The 14946-nt window shown below is 39.4% G+C and overlaps 1 protein-coding gene and 1 long non-coding RNA gene across 3 annotated transcripts in view; one reads left to right on the top strand and one right to left on the bottom strand.

Moving 5' to 3' along the window:
* ttc22 (tetratricopeptide repeat domain 22) overlaps positions 1-14700 on the bottom strand; it is a 52705-nt gene extending 38005 nt beyond the window's left edge. For both annotated transcript variants that reach the window (XM_034702664.1, XM_034702672.1), the window contains exons 1-2: positions 14341-14700; positions 12275-12348 (exon numbers count right to left, since the gene is read on the bottom strand). The gene's annotated coding sequence lies outside the window, so the exon portion shown is untranslated. The remainder of the gene's footprint in view (positions 1-12274; positions 12349-14340) is intronic.
* On the top strand, positions 8983-10899 carry LOC117826617. Its single transcript, XR_004634070.1, has 3 exons — positions 8983-9171; positions 10648-10719; positions 10807-10899. It is a non-coding gene; the product is annotated as an uncharacterized LOC117826617 (long non-coding RNA).
* Positions 14701-14946: the final 246 nt, after the last annotated feature.

The following is a 14946-nucleotide window of genomic DNA, read 5'->3' as shown; positions in this document are numbered from 1 at the left end:
ACTGATCCAATCTTAGGCCTAAACTTTATGAACATTTAAATGCATGAAAAAAATAGAACATCTGCCCGTATTGTGTGTCAACACATTTCTCATGTAGTATCCACTGAGCTTTTAAGCTGTGCTGACAATGTGCAGCTCTGTAGAGATAATGTACTGCTGTGTATAGAGCTGGTGTCAGTTTCAGACATTGATTTTTACTGAACGAGGAACGGCGGTTTTGTCTGGTAGTGCACAGCTCAGCTAATTGAAGCAGGCTAAGTGTTTGCGGCTGGTGTTGAAGCCTGTATCAGGGCAGACTTCTGCTTTAAAACAAAACACCACAAGAAGCCGTGAGACTCACTGATGCTAAGCAGACTGTAGAGCAGCACATTTTAACATGCAGTTCATCAACTAATTATTCAAATGCCACTGCTTCAACCTGTGCTCTATGCAGAGACCCGACAGGCTGCTTTTATTTCCACTTGAGTGTGTTTTTTTCCACAGTGGGTGGCAAGTGTATGAAGGGCACGCAAACAATGTGGGCAGGCTGTAAAAGCAGTGAAACAGTGGGAAGGAGGAAGGTTTCCTGCTTACAAGACAGGGTGGAGGACACAGGAGAGACACAACACGAGGAGGTGATGGAGTAAACATGTTAAAAGAAATTAACTACATTTGGAGAAAATGCTTATTTGATCTTTAATGGAAAATTAGACCTAAACTTCTAAGTGACAGCTTAAAGGGAGTGCACCGTTGACGATTGTCTGATATTTATTTTTAGACCACTCTGAAATCCTCTGAAGACATTCACTGAAATACATCCATGTAACTGAGAAGAGTTTGAAAAATACAGAGCAAACAAACGATATAAGCTAACAATGAAAAACATGCTTGATAATGTGGGTGAAGCGGCTCAGCTTGTAAGGTGCTGCAGAGACTAAATGGGGTTGTGCTTGCGACGCGTCTTGCCATTAAATCAAAATCAAAGTTCAAAGTAAGTTTTCTATTTATTAAGAAACACTCAAAATAAATCAATACCAAAAAAGATCGAAATAAACAATGAAAATGACCATGACGGTGGCGGTCAACAAAAAATACTCAACCCCACTCACCCTCTATGTGTGCACCTCCCGCCCCCAACTGAACAGGTAGGTAAAAGGTTCACCACACCCATGAACCCAAAACTGGAAATGAAGTAAGCAATAAAAAAGGAAATAATCATGGTTAACGAATAAGACAGAAAATGAACATTGTGGCCCCTACAGTGGGCTCTAAGTTAGCTAGCAATGTGTATGATGGACAAGACCAGGCTTGAGATTAGGCTTAGGTACTGAAAACTAGTTCCAAACTTCTTAGATTTGTGGAGTCGATAAGGAACATGCATTTCAGTTCAGCTTTTCGGTTCTTAACGGAGACATAAATCTTTTGGGATTAAACCTCAGTAAGAGTCCACAGAAAGTTTTTCTCATCTGGCAGAACCTGCTATGTTGGCATATCATTACGTCAGTGTGATGCAGCATGTCAATAAAGTTGTGAGTAGAGGATCATGACGGACCGCCGCAACAAACCATCTAAAGACATTCACTTCAACACAGCGTGAATTTGAGGAACTGCTCTGTCTTCAATGTGCTGCAGTCTCATGTTCACAAAAACACAGCTGCCACAGCTGTAGTAACGTCCCATCACACTCAGGTAAAAAACACAGCTGAGCTCACGTTCCCATTAACAGGCTAACTTTTTTTCTTGTACAATTGTTTATTTTTTACTCTCCAAAAATTATGGAATCGTAATCAGGAATCAATAGGAACTGGAATCCATAAGCAGAACCTGAAATGATAAAATGGAAACAATACCCAATCTACTTGAGATGAGTGCAGATATCATGAAAGGCAAATATAATTGAATGCACTGACCACTTGAATGGAGACAAATACTGTGTCTGAACTGGAGAATATACTAACAACAATGTGCAGACAAAAGTTAAAGACATGAAAGCTCAGTTTAAGTTACTCATGTTGAAAATAGTTGACTTAGAGTTCAGGGGAGGGCAAAACGACCTGAGAATCACATACAAAAAGCGAATAGGGGACAAAAAAACAATATATATATTTCAAAATCAAACAAGAGTCGATACTTTTCCCAAGATGAATGACAGACAGTTGCTGGCCTATATAACAGGGATGTAAAGTTTGCAGGGTTCTTGTTTTAGTTGGTTGTGAAACCATTAATTAGGCAAAATAATACAGTATATAATAATACATGGGAACTTCTGATGCATGTACATGCACACCACAAGCATACATAGACCTTAATCCCTTGGCAGATCCAGTGAAAACATGGATGTGCTTTCTCAGACACCCTATATTCTGTCAGCCTTCCAATCAGGTTGAGGTTCATGGTTATACTGAGCTATATACTACAGCCACACAGCACAGCCAATTTTCATGACAGGAACCATTCAAAATAGTTTAAGTCTCCCAAAAGTGGAGGAGAAACCACCACAGGCTTTCCTCTGTGCAGCCACAGTGTGGTGTGAGAGGAAACCACAGATCAGGACCTCTTTATTCCCAAGGGTTGTTTCTTAACCAAACATCACTGCTGCTGGGATGAGATAAATATTTTCAGGAGCGAGTCTTCAAAGAATCTCAAACATGATACTGATTTTTTTTGTATATTTGTAAAAGTTGGGCCGTTACAAATTGAGTCAAAATTCTAGTTTCATATTTCTTGGTTCTGTGCTGAAGCCCGTCCAAATAGAGAGAGCACAAGCTCACAGAGCTAAACTATACTGAAATGCAATTTGATACAGCTTTTATGAACATTCACACAGGAATCCTGGGATTTAGATTCTCCATGCTTTGTGTCCAAGGGCGGAGATTTAAGAAGACACAAAGAGATCATGGCTTGACTTTGGGTGTAGTATGAAGAATGCAGTACTGTATGTATAACAGAGACAAAAATGATAGACTATGTTTAAAGGAGGATTTGATGCGTATGAGGTTAGCCATTTTAATTGAAGCTTAAGTAATGTAAGGGGCAATATCTTTAATTACCCCTGACAGTCATTTTAGTCAAGTGTGCTATCCTCAAAGTTTTTTTTTCACTAATACCTCCTCAGTAGTAAGGTAATTAGCCCCCTAAAGTTGGAAACTTATTATGTAAGTAAGTGATACTAAAGTGGAGATCTGGACTTTCACAGGAAGTTATGGGGTCTTAGCTCACTCAATAGGGGGCTGAGCTTAATACTGATAAGGACTGATAAGCAAGATTATTATGGAGCTAAAACTCTCTAAATAACAGGTAACAAGTCCATCACTTTGAAAGACCCTCTTTCATATCACCATTGAACCATGTGTACAAATGTGGATGTGAAAAAATGGCATGTGCAATAGTAAAAATGAATTATGTTCAAAAACTCTACCTGTGCAAATGACAATAAATGTCCCTGTACTCTAACTAAGCATCTACACTTCTCCAGAGCAACTATTTTTTTTATTGATAGCTAGGACAGTGGGGAAATACACGCAGTAAAGGGTACGTGTCAGAGCTTAAAGGCTCTGTACATGGGGCATGCAAATTAGATGCTGGGCCCAAACGGCAACAGTTTAAAAACATCCCAAAACAATTAAATAGCAGATTTATTTCAAAGGTCAACACAATCATTTGAATCGTTGAGCTCTTAAATAGATGCAACAGTATCAACACAACAGAAAAGTAGCAATTTCTTGTCTATTTGGATTCTTTTCACTACAAATGAGTGAACAATAATTATGAAGACTCTTCATAACTCTCATCCGACACTGTAGCTTGTTGCCATCAATACTTGGGTCTCATCCTCCCCCTCTCAATAACAACTACTGGGATCCACTAACAGTTTATCAGGACGTTCCCAGACGTTGGAATGTGCTCCATCGTCCCACGAGCCGGCTGCTACTGTAAAGTGTTTTTACTCCAGAGGTCTCTGGGCTCCATGGGACGCTGAGGGAAACTAACAAAGGGGCAGAAATAGGCCGTGGTGTTCCCATCCATTGACGTAATCAGACATGGGTCAGGGTCAGCAGAGGCCTGGCTTCTTGGGAATAGTCGTAGGAGTTTCCAATGACTACTTGAAGATTTTGCGGTTAAGTGTAACTCATAACATGGTTGCGGATGAAGCCATCTGTTTTGTGTTAGTGTGAATGTGTTTGCATGTGTTGTTAGTTTCTCTGCTGGATTTCTGCAAACATGCAGGCAGATTTTACTTGAGTTGGATCACTCTGCTGCAAGATGACAGACAAGACGGGGCCAATGAAAACAACAGACATACAAGGGGATAAAGATGAGATTTGATGCTGACCTTTCAACCCACAGCTTTATCAATTCAGCTTTGTTTGAAGACTGGGGCTGGGGATTTCATGATCAATACTTCACTCAGAATGAAGCCTCTTCCTAGATACAATCTTATCCTATTTGATTGATCAATATTACTCTAAGCTCCTTGTATTGTCAGATCAGGCCAGATAGCAGTAGAGGAGGCTTAGAGAATAGTTGAGACTTCTCTGAATTGACCTTTTCTCTGTATTTGTTATATTTATTTCAGTTTTAGTTGGTCAAAATGTGCCTTTCTTTATCTTTTTATCTGGGGTGAATGCTAATTCAGTCTTTACTCTTCAAACTGAATCAGGGATTGGTTAAAAAAAATAGAAAATTGTGAAAGACTCATTCACTTCTCCTATCGAAGGGCACTATTACCAATGCTATTACTTTAAATGAAATCTCAGTGAGACGGTGCCGTGAGATAGTTGAGATAGACCGGGTAAATAAATGTTATTCACTTGCACAAACATACTTCATGCCACCCCCGCATCAGTCAGTGCCCCAGTTGGATAACCCCAGTCACAAAAGCCTGGACCTGCCCATGGTCCTGCTGATTTTTTATGTATGTTATGCATCCTCTTTCATCTCTCATCCCATCTTATTTGTAAACTCTCTGTTATTAGAATGAAATCCCCAAAATATATTTTATTTGTGTCTTGTATTTGGCTCACAATCGAGGCCTAATTTGGACTTTTTTGTTTTTTCCAATATTTTCCACCTCTCTGCATGTTTTGTCATAGTGCCTTAACAAAGCTGTGTTCAAGGCCTCTAAATATGTTGTTTATTTACTGCACATTTCAATACCTTCAAAAAGAGATTTTGTTTTTCACCTAAAAATAATTATTTTAGGTTGAGACATTTGTGTATATATATATTTCTGGTCTCCTTCACTTTTCAATGAAAACAGATCAGTCAGCTGAGTTAGAAAGGTGCTTGAAGGCCCCTATTCCCTTATCAACACAGATATTTTCAATCAATCAGTTTACCTCTCTGCATAATTCTGAAGGAGGAATAGAAAAAACTTGATGTGCTGGCAAATTTCTTAAAAGGAGTGGACAGGTACTTCATGAAAATCCCTCCCTGAATCCTAAATTACATCTTTTTCAGGAGTGATGTTTAAGAAAAAGTTTAAGTCAGCTTAAATAAATGTAAATACAGAACGATGTGAAGCTGAGGGGGTTAAAAGAAATCATGACTGCAGTGATTTTGCTGTTACATGGTTGTATGGGTCTCTGGAGAGCAGTGACATAGCTTTCCAGTAATGCATTAGAGGAGTGCAACACACCATAAAGAGATGATGTACTGCTGACACAGCTGAGGGAAATGTCTCACACACATTTAGCCATGTGTATCTGCTGCTCTATTGGCCACACAAAAACAATATGGATTCATACCAGTACTTCACTGTCGTCTGCCATACCCACTGTACTATATTAATCTGTAAGTCAACTGAACTGTAAAATACCAAAGTAACTGTGTCAAACTGTTGTACATGTTGAAGTGGAAAGTAGGATATCAACCCCTTGGCTTAAAATCTACTTTGGTTGCTCACAGATCAAAGGAATACTTCCAGAGAGGGGGGAGTGGGACAGTAGGGAACAAGTGCACAGGAGCCTGGGGTGTTGCCGTACCACATGCCTGTTGTGGTCCTCAAACCAATTAGGGCTTAATTGAGTGTCAGAGTGAAAGGGGGCCATACGCCTGAGCCTCTTTCACCCTGTTAGCCAGAGACAAGCATGCTTTGTGACACACGTAGGGACTGATCCAAAGGCATTTCATCCATCCGACCCACTTACGAAAAAGGCTGCCCCAGGTCTCTTTCAAAGCCTCATGTGCATCTCACGTTTTACCATACAAACAAGTGGACAAATGGGTTATGCCCTGCAAATGATTGGCTTAATGTGTTTGGTTGAATGTCAGATTTTCCCCCTATAAACATGTGGGGTAATGGTCTTTTTCCCTCCTGCACATTGGGATAATAATGGGTCACAATCAGCTGGACGAGCTCTCTGATGTCAAACAACACAAACAACACAGAAGTTTATTTGTTACCGTTTAGTTTGGTTGACCCAGTTGTTCTGTCTCCAATCAACCAGAAACAACAATGTAGGATGGTTGTGTGAGCTAATGTGATGGTCTTTAACCTTTTCACTGCAATCAGATTACTATTTGGGATTGTTAGTGCATTCACATGCTCATCATATTGTCTCATTTCCCATTTTAGGAAATTGTTTTTCCGATTTTGCAGTGACAATAGGACTTTAAGAAATAATGGAAGTTACAAAAACTGTTAACACACTATTAACAATGAATTTCCTGTTACAGATTGTAAAGCTTTGGTTATTTCACTTGAGGGATTGCTGGATTCTCAAGGTTTTAAAGTAGGTAGTGCTAAGGGGTATGATGATGTCATATAATTCAGGGTTCAGCAACTATTGAATCAAAGTAAAGGCTGATTTATACTTCTGCGTCGAATCGACGGCGTACCCTACGCCGTAGGTCCGCGTAGCTCCCGTACCTACGCAGAGGCCTACGCACGTAGCTGACGTGCACCTCCTCCAAAATGTAACTACGCGTAGAGCCGACGCGGACCGCAAGCTCTGTGATTGGTCCGCTCGACGGCTTTGTCTTTCCCGCATTCACAGCACTTCCGGGATCGGCCACACATCGGCCGTGTATTTCATCTCCTCCTCTCTATTCTTCATGTAATCATGTCTGTATGATAAACAGCAACATGTATCAGCTGTCGATTAACATAACACGCTCTGAATCGATGTGGAAAAGTAAACAGAGATCGTAGCAGGACCAGAAGCAGGCGACCGGCTATCAGAGAGACCGCACTGCCCTCAGGCGTTTCGGCGGAGAATTGCTGCGCGACACGGACACACCGACGCACAAGTATGTGGGGCTCATGTCCGCGTCAGCCCCTGCTGCGTAGGGGCGACGCAGAAGTATAAATCAGCCTTAAGATACACCTTATCACTGGCAATCAAAACAAATCAGCCACACCAAATCCATGGTAAAGCTATTCTAAAGCTGCTTGTGTGATAATAGATATTCAGTTTCAAGGTCTGCAGCCAAGTTTTCAAAGGCTTTAAAAGTAAAGTTACACTCCTTAAGATCTCTGTTTCATCCTCTGAATCAGCACTTATACAACAAGCAGGTGTGTGTTTGGACCTTGGCCATAATAACTGCTTACTTGCAGCGCAGAAGCAAAAATTGTCTGCCAAATGGGGCACCGATTTGTCCGAGTAGTTAGGTCACATGCTCCATGTATAGAGGCTGTAGTCTCCCCCCGCTCTCTCTCCTGGTTTCCTGCTCTATCCACTGTCCTGGCCTCTCCAAATAAAGGAACCCCCAAGGCACCCCCAAAAAATATATACATATATAAAAATTGTCTGCCAAACAAAAAAGTCTTTCACACTTAGCTCATCTTCTCAGGCAGACAGACTGAAAATGCAGTCACCATGGTTTGACCTCATTCTGTGGAAAGGGAATGAACAGACATGTACTGAAATAAAAAGCTCTAAGACTCATACTTGTGGTATTTTGAGTTCTGCTTGTGTGACAATTGTATTCATTGTCAAAACAGATTTCCTATCATAATAAACCTGGAAACTGTATGACAAAACAATGAAAGAATTGTGATTTCAAGTGTTGACCAACGCATAAAATATATCATAGTTGTAATGTTAAAAATAAAAAGACACACATGGTGGGGAATGTCTTAAGAAGCCTCTAGATAAAAAAATATTTTAGGCAGACAACAACGAAACACAATTTCCCTACATAACAAATACTATTAAAGGGATAGTCCAGTTTTTTTTAGGTGAAGTCGTATAATGTACTGCCTCATGGTTGCAAGGCTATTAACCAAGGCAGACAGGCTCAATCCCACCACCTAATTTAGACCACTTTAAGAAACCCTGACTCAAACATCCCTCTGGGTATGTGTGCGCTTCATTTAGACGTTTTCCTTCACTTTTTTTCTACTGTAAGGATTGACAGTGAGTAATACTCCCCACTATTATTGGAAACATCACAGGAAGAATCTTCTTCTAAAATTAAATATATTGCCTGTTTGATGATAAGAGATGACAAGCATCAAACAGCTCATGTATTTACGAGTCTTTCTGAGAACAACATGCATTTCTCCCCAAATCCTCTGAGGCCTCCAGCACAAATCAGGCCCCATGTCTCAGGGGTCAGCTCAGCTTCTGTCCACATGCTTTTTTCCCCCCCTCTAATTCTCTGTCCTCATGGTTGCCTCTACTTTCTTCCACCTGCTACTACAGATACTTTTACCTCAGCTGTTTCTCTTCACTTTTTCTGTGTGCATTTTTCTTTTCCTTTTGTCTCGCCTTCTCTGCATGAATGTTGACATCGATTTCCCTGAGCTGCAGTTGAGCTAAGATTATAGATTACAGGCAGAGAGAGAGGCTTTACATTCCCAGAGAAGCCAAAGCTATCCAACTTGTGCTGTGATGCCTGACAACAAGGCCAAGTTTTTTTTTGTCTTTCAGCGTTTACTAAAGGAGAGAGAACAGCCAACCTGGCTTACAACTCCAAACCAGCAGAGGCGGATTTCCCTCATTTCTTTGTGGCAGTGGAGTTCTGTGGTGAACTTGCAGCATTCTGACCTTTACCCCAGATGTTAAGGCTTTCAAAGCTAGCATGGATAAACAGCAGTAGCTAAAACCCTTCACGATTGCTGCTCTAATTAAAGCCAGGCGATCAATGAAGGATTTACAATGTCAAGCTGCTAAATCTTTCTCCTGATTCCCATTAACAGGGTAAGGGTGATGTCGGAACAATCACACACACGGGCTCGTCTCCAAGGTCAGTTTGTTTTTTCAATGATGGATTACAGATGAAATGTAAACGTACAAATAAGTCCTGGTAAAAGACGTTGTTGTGCTTTGACAGTTAGAATTTTTTTTATCCTTTTGATACCTCTGATTGATTTCAGCTCAGGTGGAAGTTTTCTTATCACAGGTAATCACTGACAAGCAAGTTCAATTCCCATTTTAGCTGCCTGGATTACCAAACTTATCAGTGTTTTGAGATAAATAAGTTTACAAGAGACGCAATATAAGAGTAGCCACTAACAGCTCATATCACAGAGAACCAACACTAAACTGAATGCTGCAGTTTCTTGTTGCTGTTCAATCCATTTTAGTATCTTTCAGCTAAGTGCGTTTTTTGCCTGTTTTGGTGTTTTTGGTTCAAACTTCTTTTATCTAAAGGCTAGTTAGTCCTGTTACACAGAACATGTCCATGCCAACTGTGCATGCAGAGGGTGAGTCTCTCAAAGTGGTAGTTACTGGTTTTTACTATGATTCTTTGAGTATTTTTAAACCACTCTAAAAGGCCTTTAAAGTTGTGCCAACAAGAAGTTGTTGTTTTCCCCTGTGCCCCAGAGCAGAGATGATTTAGAAAATACCATTTCAAAATACATAAACACCCACAGTGGGGTTGAATGGCTGAAAAATGTCAGATGATTTATTGTAAAGGGGCACTTAAGATACGATCACCCCCCACCATTGAATGTTCAAATCATTATTGAAGACTCTCTTCTCTTTGGCCTTCTCCTTGAGATGAGAACATTAATATACCTACAGATTTTACTTTTTTAATATCAATATGTTGTTTATTATTGTCTTCTTGTACTTTTTACCTTGTTAAGCACTGTGGCAAACACTGGTTGTTTTAAATGTGCTATACCTTATGAATAAAGTTGACTTGACTGCTGAAAAATGAAGCCAATGAAGGTGTGCAAGAAACTGCAGCTTTCAAGTGTCAACTTAAGGCTGGCTCTAAAAGCATAGGCATCCCCATTGGGTTTCATATTGAAATCCCCATTTTTACAGTAGAAATTAGCATGTTTACAGCCTGATACAAACAGATGTTTTGGTCTGGATTGCACTTTTCTTTATTCACACACTGTAAGGGGCGTTATTGTTTTTTAGAACTCATTTGTTTCAAAGATAATAAGATTACAAGTTTTGTATCATTAGGCATAAATAGGGATACAGCACAACACTAAAGAACGCGCAGCTCTAACTCTATGCCTTTTTCTCGGTTAACTGAAAGTAAGGTTGAGTCCTTATTTCCAATATGGCAACCACCATCATTGGGCTTCAAAAGCCAACGGGTGACATCACTGAGACTACATGTTTTATACGATCTATGCTTTTTACCTTTAACCTCTCAGCCACCAGAGCAGAGCTGTGCATCAGCATTTCCATCCTATACTCTCTGCCTCCTCTGTTGTTTTCCCCCCTTTTTTCCACCTCCCACCTTCTTCCTCCACAGCCCAGAGGTGGTTCAATCGCTTCCAGATGACAGCAGCATCCCAGTCAGCGATAAATCAGTGAGGACACGCAGGTTTGTTTTTGAAGAGGGTTGTAACACCAGACAGATATTTCTTGGGCATGAGCATGGTCTCATTCGGGTTTGTGCTTCCACTTTCAGATGGATGGATCCTGGAAGAATTGGTGATGAGGAAAAATTATGAGAAAGGGAAATAAGTTCAAGAATATAATGGAGGTTTATGAATAATAAATGTAAAAGGTCATAAATACATTCACATTATTTGTCATTTACAGCCTCACATGAATACAGAACCGATGGGGAGAGGGATTCTGTGAAGGATTAGAATTTGTGTTGACATTTCACAGCTTTATTCTGCATGTATTAGCATTTAATAGCCTCAACAGTTTATGGCCTAGCATGAAATAATATGAGCCAGGAACATCCAAACTAATCAAAATGAGGATGCAGTCTTATTTTAGACCTGTCAGTTACTGGTGAATGAATTTAAGCTCAATCTTAAGAGGGTGCTTCGTCTATTTCCTGATATTTAACTTGCTTACACCAACTCACTCATGAGGCTTTCAAAAAGCTAATCAGCTCAAAAGAATCTGCTATTATGGTCTTATAGTATTATAAGGAAGTACCTAAGACCCTTTCTAAGTCTAAAATACTGTTAAAAACGAATGTATGTGTATCTGTGAAGGTCACCCACCTCTCACTTTCTCGATTGAAGTTCAGTGTGTCCATGCTGAGGCGAATTTATCCCAGCTGAGAGATCAGCAGAGCACCAAATAACTTTCATATGTGCCACATTTCCCCTGCAGGCGATCTTATCTCACAGCCCTGCTGTTGTGTTCAGACCAGGAAGCAAGCAGGTACTAAGATCTGCACACAGGGGGCTTCTGGGAGAATCTGGGTCACTCAACCATGACCAGACATAACATCCTCACCGGTAGCTTGCTTGATTCAGGATTTTTTTGATCATGAAGAGGATGTAATTCTGTCTGTGACCAAGTTGGAAACACTTGTGTCTAATGGTTTTCAGGTTGGGATCCTTTAAGTCATGAAGATTAACCTCTAAGCACATATCAGGAAACACAATCCCCAGCTGAGGCCATAAACATAACCTTCCCCTCTCTCTGTGGTGTTTCCGCCTCTCTTTTACCATTTCGAACTCAAGCTTGGCATCAGGCTGCCGTGCCGTCAGCCAGCAGCTCCCTGCACCACCATGTCCTTCTATGGAGAACAGAAGAGACCCAGAGCAGAGGGCCTTTGAGGATACAGCTTCTCTTACAGCACGGACAGAACTGACTTACAGAGCTTGAAAAGTGCCACTTCTCTGTCTCCTTGTGGCTGCACAATGTAAATGCATCTGTGTGACACAGTGATCATATCTTTACAGTCTTTTTCTAAAGTCATGCAAAGGTTTTGGAAGTTGAGATTGCATTTATACTTAACCCAGGTTGAATTAAGTGTGTTAAGTAATTTCTACTTCTTCTCTTTAAAGCACCCTTTTTAAGAAATATAGACTTTTAATACATTTGATAATCTGATTCGGGAATGCACTCGACAAACAAATTTTGTCATTTACTAAAATGTTATTTTTTATGTCAAAAGTATCACTTACCTTATTAGAGATAACCTGGCTGACTGCTACTACATGAGGAGTAAAGCAGGGCTTCAAATCAAGTCCTCCGTTTGCTGTGTTGATTAAATATAAAAGCACACATATATATTAGTTTGACAGTGAAACATTTGCTTTTTCAATAATTGTTTGAACTGTCACTGAAATTAATATCATCAACTAATTGACTGACTTTGTTTTATTTGAAACAACGTGTTTGGGTAGTAAGATTCTCAGGTAAGCTCTTGTATTTTTGTATTCGTATTTTGTATTTGTATTTGTATTTGTATTCAATGCTGCTCATGCGTGCCTTAAATTGCCCCCCGGGAACAAATTAAGTTTTTTGAATTGACTTGAATTGAATTGAAAGGCAGATTTAGACACTTTTTGAATATGGAAAAAGCCTGCCTCTCTTAGTCCCACATAATGGAAATTAATAAAAACTTTAAAAAATAAAATGAAAATAAAGCATCATCAAAAAAGGATCTGTATTGGGTAAAAAGGTTTTAAAAAAGTTAAAGAATTGTTACAAAAAAGTTTACCCACCACCACATTAGTTCCATGCAGCATGAGGTTCAGCTAACACCTCAGTTATAGTGACCTCTAGTGGTGTCTTAATGTTCTGAGTGATCTCCATAGTAGGAAAACTAACAAACACACAACACTCAAATTGAGTCAGCTCTACCTTTTTTGAAACTGCCAAATTAAAAACAAAAATGACAACAATAATCAAAATGTCTAAAGAAGTATTAAAGGACAATCCAAGGAGTTAGAAGTAATTTTGTTGTATTGACGTTCTGCAGCCACAAGATGTCAGAAACGTACAGCAGATCCAGACCAAAAAAATGTGCACATTCAAGTTTTCATGCTTTGGTTTATGCATTGATCCAAGAATATACGTCTAAATCAGTACATATTTGTGATTTTTAAATACAGGAGGCTTTATGCTCTTTATTTTTATTGGACAGGTTACTTAAAACTATCACATTTAAACAGGATTAAGAGGGTCAACAAACCATGGTTAATTCAGCAACAAACATGCACTCATGCCTGATTTCTGTATGTTGTGTCACAGTTAAATGTGTGTTTTATTGTTTCTTGCTGCCTTTTCTTTTTTCTTTTAACTTACCTTTTTAATATTTCACTCTCTAGTGCAGGGGTTCCCAAACTTTCAGCCCGCGACACCCAAAATATAGGTGCCAAAGACTCACGACCCCCACTGTCCCTTAAAGTGATTTAATGTGGCTTCATTTAGCTGGTCTGCAGAAAATGTCCCGACCTCTATGAGCATGGAGCAGTATTTCCTGTGCCTTTATGAATTAAACTACAGCTACTGATGCTTTTGATAATTCACTGTTCACTAACCCTAAACTTAGGAGTCATCTGGCAATAAAGAAAGGCAGAAAACTCATTCCTTTTTTATTTTCAAGGTTTCAATTCAAGTTCAGCTACATTTTTTGTCAATATGTTTTTTTTACTATGATGGGTAAAATGTACAATAATTTAATGACTTTAAAAAACACACTCTGGGAGACATCATTTGTGAGGGAGAACCCCTGCTCTCAGCATTCACTACAAACACTAGGAAACTTGAAACAACATTCCTCAGGTTTATTTGTTTATACAGTCAACTAATTCATTTAAATGGAAAAAGGGATATGACTAGAGAAGTGTTGCATTTCATCCTACGCCCTTTTTGAACACATTTTTGTTATAACAGTCTTTGCAGTGAATGTGTTGTAATAACAAATTGCTTTGCTTACCTATAAATGTTTTTTTTTATTAATTATTACTCTTAATTTGTCTTTGAAGATGTCTGAAATAAATTGAACTGAATTTAGTTTGTGGAAAAGTCGCCCTATAGACCAATCATTTTTCTTATTTGGAGCTCAAAGGACGCACATCATAAAACACTCGACGTGGGGCTGATGTGGGATTTAACACACAGAACTCCTCCTGCTAACTTTGCCGGCTATGCTCGTGTAGTGTTACCTGTAGCTCACACTAGACCCGAGCACACATGCTAAATGACAAATGTAGCTCACTTTCAGGTGGTGATGCTAACTTACCTTTAAACAGTTCTGTTCTCAACGTCAGTCCTCGTCTTCAGGTAGACTTTCTGGTCGCCTTGTCTTCACAGTGCTAGCATCCTCAATGCTACATTAAGAGGCGGGGTGTGTGTTATCATGGCTAACAACCAGTTTCCCTCAGTGTTATCATAATAAAAGTAAAGCGTCTATACTCGGCCGTCCAACTTTGACAAAGTATGTGTCACTGAAGTTATTCTGTTCTTGTTTTTGCTTACGAACTATAGCCTGAGATGTAGGACTTTGTTTGTAATTTATTTCACAAACAACCATAGTTTTTGGGATGCTAACTCTGACCACTAATCAAATCAGCCACCAATGAAAGTTCAACGTCGTCTCACTCGCGTGCATACGTCATTACGTAAATTAACGTTCGGCTACATGTATTTATTTTTTTATTCAACGACATCCTTATTATACAGTGTATAGAGGATATTCATGAGCGACTGTGCTTTTTATTATCTTAAACAATATTTGTATTTATTTAAAGATCATTCTAGTTAGTTTATTTCCATAGTCCATACTTTTGGCTTGAGAAAAGCACAATGGTAATTTTTCCAATCAAAAGATTCAGCAAGCTTAACATCA

The sequence above is a fragment of the Notolabrus celidotus genome, chromosome 2 (assembly GCF_009762535.1).
Source record: "Notolabrus celidotus isolate fNotCel1 chromosome 2, fNotCel1.pri, whole genome shotgun sequence".
Lineage (NCBI taxonomy): Eukaryota > Metazoa > Chordata > Actinopteri > Labriformes > Labridae > Notolabrus > Notolabrus celidotus.
Note: the sequence above shows the minus strand (reverse complement) of the source record. Positions and strands in the feature narration are given on the sequence as shown.